This window comes from Myxocyprinus asiaticus, chromosome 24 (assembly GCF_019703515.2).
Source record: "Myxocyprinus asiaticus isolate MX2 ecotype Aquarium Trade chromosome 24, UBuf_Myxa_2, whole genome shotgun sequence".
NCBI classification, from domain to species: Eukaryota; Metazoa; Chordata; class Actinopteri; order Cypriniformes; family Catostomidae; genus Myxocyprinus; species Myxocyprinus asiaticus.
In genome coordinates this window covers 31,579,825-31,587,118 of record NC_059367.1, presented here as the reverse complement: position 1 = coordinate 31,587,118, position 7,294 = coordinate 31,579,825, and positions in this window count along the sequence as shown.

Below are 7,294 nucleotides of genomic sequence, written 5' to 3'. Positions count from 1 at the left end.
TCGCCAAATTATTTAAGTTATTTCAAAGAGCCCTACAGACTACCACAACAAAATAACCAGTTAAAACAAAGACATTAGTTAAGTACATCAGATAAGAATTACAAACAATGCCTATAATATCCTACATTTATTTAAATTTCGATTGAAAAGCGTCCTTGGGCGCGCTCTCTCTCTCTCTCTCTCTCTCTCTCTCTCTCTCTCTCTCTATCTATCTATCTATCTATCTATCTATCTATCTGTCTATCTCTCTTTCACTCTTATCACAAACACACTGAGATTCGAGTCACGACCAACAAATAGAGCACCCCCGGGACTTGATCAATACAACAGTTTCTATTATCTGAAATAACTTTTAATATTTTTATGTTTCATTGTATTTCATTCTAATCAGCCTCACATAGCTATAGTGAAAAGCACCTCCCCCTTTCGTTCGCTCTCACACAAACTCTCTCAGGAACAAAGTCAGCGCACACCTCGACTCACTGGTATTGTAAACAGTTGTTTAGCAATGGAAAATCTGTACAAGAATGGCGACACTCGCTGCTGCTGAGACTTAAACTTACACTTTGGCAATTTGAAGCGATGTTATTCCTGACCAGAGCCACTTGTAACACAGGTAATTAACACAGGTAATTCCACACATGATCTCTCTCAGTATCTTCCTTTTTCAAACACACACACACACACACACACACAAAAGTTTGTGCAGTTATCATTATGAGGACTCTCCATAGACATAATGATTTTTATACTGTATGAACTATAGATTCTATCCTCTACCCATAAACCTAACCCTCACAAAAAACTTCCTGCATTTTTACATTTTCAAAAAACATGATTTAGTATGTTTTTTAAGCGATTTGAATTATGGGGACACTAGAAATGTCCTCATAAACCACATTTATAGCATAATACCCTTGTAATTATCAGATTGTAACCTAAAAAAAAGTCCTCGTAATCCACTTAAACCTACACCCCCCCCCCCCCCCCACCCCCACCCCCACACACACAACCTTTTTACTCCTATGCCCAAAAGCAGCGCATCCTCCGTTGCTAGTTCTAAAGTGACATTTTCGAACTAGCAAGGAAGGCTTGAGCTGTATCAAAGTTAGATACACTTGATCAATACAGCAGTTTCTATATTATCTGAAATATCTATGGGAAATACCCTCACACTCCCACTCCCCTCTCTTTACACACTCCCACCCATGTGGACACGCATACATATACGCATTACACACACACTTACTTGCAAAATACAGAGCTGTCATGTCAGGGCACACCTGCATCTCAGTAGGGTTGAAAATAGTTGTTAAGGTTTACAACGCAAATATGGCTACACTTGCTGCTGCTGAGAAGTGCATAAACTTACATTCTGGCGATTTTCAAGTGATGGTACTTCTGACGAGAGCTGCAACAAAAAAAGGTAACTCCAGAAGCGATCTCTCTTAGTTTATGAGTTTCTCTCTTTCGATCCCTCAAATACAAACTCACATACTAATGCACACACACACGCACAAATGCACTACGTTATTACTCCAGTAAGTGCTCCAGTAAAGCAGCGCAAGCCTCGTAATCCTCCGTTGCTAGTTCAAAAGTGATGTTTTCAAACTAACAATGAAGGCCCGGAGTGTATTAAAGCAATATGTTGAATCCGTGGCAAAAGAAAGTAGTTCCTCTCATAAGAGCGTTTTAGGGACGAAAACCAGAAAATGTCTTGAGATAAAACCCTGAACAATGTATTAAGGTGCGGTCAGGGTTGGGAGGGTTACTTCTGAAACATATTCCACTACAGATTACAGAATACATGCTGTAAAATGTAATTTGTAACGTATTCCGTTAGATTACTCAATGTCAGTAACATATTCTAAATACTTTGGATTACTTCTTCAGCACTGGTAGATTTTTTCACTTGCTTTGACTGTAAAAACTCTGCCAGTACAGTAAGACAAAATACACATGTTAAAAATACATTCTCTGAAAAACCTAAATATCTTATGCAGTGTTGTTTCCAAAACAAGATAAATCAAATTGATCTGATTTTTAGATATTTTTACAGGAAAACAATACAAAAATTATTATCAAGAATACGTTTGCCCTAATATCAAAGGTCTTACTAGAAAAAAAAAAAAAAATTATGATCCAACATGAATTTTCTTGATAAAAAAATATGATCATGCCTGGTAACGTGCATGTAAAATGGCTAGAAATAGCATTTTAGCTTAGCATAAAGCTGTCAATTTACACAAGGTTTATTTCTATTTTTTCTGCTCCAAACTTACTTCAAACTTACTTCTCTGTCTGCTCGTATGAATGTAACACATCATAAGAAAGTGTTTCACTGCTGTTCAAATGCACTTTGGATTGCATCATTTATATGTATAAATGTTTTCCATCTGAAAGGACTAAATATTAAATGAAACAAATGACAATAAAATGCAAAGTAATCTCTTCAGTAATCAAAATACTTTTTGAATGTAACTGTATTCTAATTACCAATTATTTCAATTGTAACTGTAGTGGAATACAGTAACAATTGTAACTGTAGTGGAGTACAGTTACTTATAGTTTGTATTTTAAATATGTAATCCTGTTACATGTATTCCGTTACTCCCCAACACTGGGTGCGGTAACCGTGGTATAAGCTGAATAATTGACTCCGGCCCGTTGAATTATTGAAAAATAATGCACACCTGAAGTGTAACATTACTATCTCGGTGTGCATTATTTTTCAATAATTCAGTGGTCTGTCGTCAATTATTCCTTATTTACACATCCCACAACATGCGTCATCGCACCCTTGACCCCGCCCACTGGCGACAGCTCAAGTTAAGAGAGCAGGCCTTCCATGGCTAACTATTCCTAATATAACACCAAAGGTTACCCATCTGAAATATTTTGTATATAAACATGAACTACACAGACTCTTTGACCGCTGCCATATATTTCGCTGCTTTTAAAAGATGCGGTGTCAAGTTACAACTCTGAAAGGGAGAAGCAATTCTCTCATTCAGCTGCTGCCTCTTGTTGTTATGAGCACAAATGTAATGGACACGTTCTTTCGCACATCTGCGCTATTTTTAATTGTTGGTGTATGTAAACATAGGATGTCTTTGACGATGTTTCGGTATGTTTCCAGCAATGTGCACCTCAATGCGCCTACAGTATGTGTGTGCATCATTTCACCATTCTTTGGACTATGATGTGTTCCATTTTTTTTGGCTCATGTCAGCATGGATTGCTTGTGAACAGTAATAATACGATTCCAGCTTTGCAAAGGAACAGTTATTGAAGGATGGGGCAGTTAAAAACACTTCAAAAACACAAGTAAACTGTTACATTTATGAATATTTCAAATGTCATGACTGTTTGATAGTTTATGGTGCTGAGTGTTAACAGTTGTGCTTGAGATGAACAGTTTAATATTCAGATGCAATGTGTTGGATGTGCATTATGTGTAAACCCTGCAATTTTGTTTTATAATGTCAAGGTTCATTCTCTTCCGATTGAGTTTGCTGAATTTGAGGGGCTGCATGATGTTAGCAGTGGCGATTTTAGGAGGTGGCCTGTGGTGGCCTGGGCCACCCCTGAAATCTCATTGGCCAACCTGTGGCCACCCCAGAACTGATTGGTAGTTCATCATGTTCATCAACACAAGAACGAAGAACCAATAGAAACACCTGTCAATCAAAGATGACATCTCAGGTCATTTGTTGATTTAGAGCCACACTGACCCAGGGTCAGTTTTATATTTCTGACCATTATAGTAGTGGTGGGACTAAAGCTGTGTGAGCTGATCTTTGATCAGTGGGGGGAGGGGCAGGCCGCGGGTGGCCAGGCAGGTGCCGCAGGTCGCGGGCAGCGGGCGCCAGGTCTGGAGTATAATGGTCGGTCAGAAGCATGAAGCTGACACGAGCTAGCGTCTACTTCCAACTTCCAATGAGTTGACAATGTCGATTTGTGGTCAAAAAGAAAGCTGTTATTTGAGAGGTATGTTCATCTAATCTAACCTTTAATTTATCCCGAATTTCCATGTGAATGTGAAAACATTTTTTCATTGTTACAGTAGCTAGGTTAAAGAGTAAGCTAGACCCTACACCACATTCAGCATGTTATCTTTATATTGACATGAAACATGAAATGCCATGTTTTCTGATTTAATGACGGAGGTGTGTAAAGCGTTTTACAGATGTATATGTTCAATAGCTAAAGTTATGACCCTAAAAATGGAAGGGTTTGTGCTGTGACTGTACTTTAAATCTTTACATGAGTTATTTATGAGCTCTTTATGTGTATTATTGGTCAGTCAGACCAATAAAATCTTCAAAGTTTTTATACCTTATTTGACATTTTAAATATGCAGAGGCAGGGCAAATTGCACTTAAATGCCGCAAATGATTTGACTAACTATTTTATTTGGTAATATTCAAAGTAATTAAAGCTATCAGAACATGTGGAAAATAAACCTGAGTAGACACTGTAAATAGAGTTTTGTTTTTTACTGTATTCAGAGCTCAATCTGCAATTTTGGGGTTTCCAGACAGACACCTATAAGCCCTCGTAGCCAATTTCACACACTGATTTGTACCCAATTTAACAATATTTCTGCTGGACAGTGCAGTTATAGCTAATAAATGAATGAATAATTGATTGAATGATTGATTGAATTGCGCCTCAATCAGTTATCACCTGTACTTGTATCTTTTTATGATTATACACTATACCTGATGTTATACGCAGATTAATTCTCTACAATGAGAATAGCTCTTAAAAATGTGTAACTGACTTTTCCTAAACAATTACTGATTTAAAAATGGATGTTATGTTAAAATAACCAGAGATTCCCAGAAACTGTAATAGTTTGAAATAGAACAGGAATAGAAAACTGTCAAATGTCAAAACAACAGTCTGATATTGAATACAAACAATTCAGTGAATGCTAACATGAGTTTAAGAATTCATTTATTCTACATGTGTAGATGTTGAAGCAAAGCAATGCAATATTTACACATTTTGATCATGTGCCATTCATAAAGGTTCTCCCGGTATCGCCACCCCACACTAGGTCTGTGCCACATCTTGGCCACCCCAGTAAAAATGTCCTGGATACGCCACTGGATGTTAGCCAATCAGAACAGTGGGTGTTTGCACTGAAGTTTTAAGGAGGCGCTTAAGCCAAAACTGAGCGTTTCAGACAGAGGGCCAAAAACAGGGTGGAAAAGTTTTTTTTATAGTTCCTCACCTGTGTGACATGAACTGATGGTCCGAGGTTAGTTATGTTGATATCATTAACTACTAGTTACATGAGTATGCCACAAGTGAGTGAACCTCATGTTGGGCCAGGAGGGGAGCACTCAGAATGAATATATGAACTATAGTCATATAGTATGAATTAACCCCTTCACAAAACCAATCGGGTAGGGAGTTTATTTATAATAAAAGCGCTTGTGACTTTATGGTAAATTACAATGGCCTGATGCAGGCGGTTGTGTAAAATGATGGGGAGCCTGTACTTAAGGGGACGGGCATAAATATATGTTTGGCAAACAAAATAGCAAGCGCTCTAAATAGAGAGGACTTGTGAAGAGAGAGACGTTACGTCTAGGTTGTAAAACCTTGCAAATGTGTTTTGAGAAGACCATCCTGCTGCAAAACATATGTCTTGTAAAGACACACCATTCGTTCACGCCCTTGAGGAGGCTATGCCTCTAGTTGAGTGTGCTTTAACACCAATTGGGCAGATCTTACCCTGTGACTCACATCAATGATCCAGTGAGAAATTCTTTGCTTGGAGTGGACATTCCTTTCGTGCGTCCTCCATAGCACACAAGAGCTGTTCAGACAGTCTGAACTGGCGGCTACACTCAACATATGCGTGTAGCGCCCGCACAGGGCATAACAAATGCAAGGATTGTTCCTCATCCAAAATAAATGGAGGAGGGAAGAAAGCTTGAAGATGAATCACCTGCGCTTTGACGGGCGTGGTTAGGACCTTGGGCACATAGCCTTTTCTGGGTTTGACCGTGGCTTTTGAAAGACCGGGGCCAAACTCCAGACATGAATTGTCAATTGATAGTGCATATAAGTCACCGACCCGTTTTACTGAGGCCAGATCCATCATTAGTACGGTCTTAATGGAGAGCATGCGCAAATCGACAGAGTCCAAAGGCTCAAAGTGAGGCCCTGCGAGTGCTTTTAGGACCAAAGTTAGGTCCCAATTCAAGTTAGGACTGTAGCCGAGCCGAGCCGAGGTGGATTTAATTGTCTTGCTACTCTAAGGAACTCTAAGGAGCTTTCCCACTGGTTTAGATGGATTTAATCGTCTTGCTCCTCTAAGGAACTCTAAGGAGCTTTCCTATAGTGGCGCTGGCTTCAGGTGCATGATACGCAGATATAGTCACCACATAAACTTTGAGCGTTGACAGAGTGGGTCCTGCGTCTAATTGCTCTTGAAGAAATGTGAGAATTTCATGTATAGGGCAGTTTACTGGGTCTTTGCCATGTGAAAGATACCAGTCAGTGAACACATTCCATTTTAGCGCATAGAGGCTTCTCGTGGACTGTGCTCTGGCCTGTAAAATGGTGTTCATGACTGAATGTGTCAGTTCGATACATTTCGGGAATGTGCGGGGAGCCAGAGACAGACTGAAATGAAGGAATTTAAATTGATACGCAGTTCCCTCGAACGCAAATCCAATAAGCCACCTGTAACGCGGTGCAATTGGTACATCCTGAGGACGGATGTGCGATAAGATCTTTGTCTGAGTAAACATTTTGAATGGGCGTGTCGCGAGCACACGATTCAAGTGTCTCAGATCTAGAATGGGCCAAAGCCCACCGTCCTTCTCCAGAATGAGGAATTAACAGCTGTAAATTCTGCTGTGTGTGTCGCAGTCTGTGCACACAACACCGGCATATTGTGTGGTCAGACCACAGATTGTGCTCGATCGTTGTAAACACCAGCTCTGACATGTCCGTGAGGACTTGCCATGCATTTGCGCAGCAGGATGGCAGGCTCACGTTCTTTGCAAGAAGATTGTGTATTTCAGCTCATAACACTGGCGTGTCTTCGGACAGAACCGTGGAAGACAGAACACCATTGAAATGGGGCGGCCGTCGTGAAATTGGATTGTATAACCATGTTTGATCGTTTTTTAGCACCCAGTCGGTATGCCAGTAAGAGCTCGCCACGTGTCCGCGTAACAGGACAGAGGGCAATTTGGTATGTTCATAACATGATATAATGCGCTGCTCACCATTGGGAAGCGATTGTGCAAAATATGTGGGCTTTGAA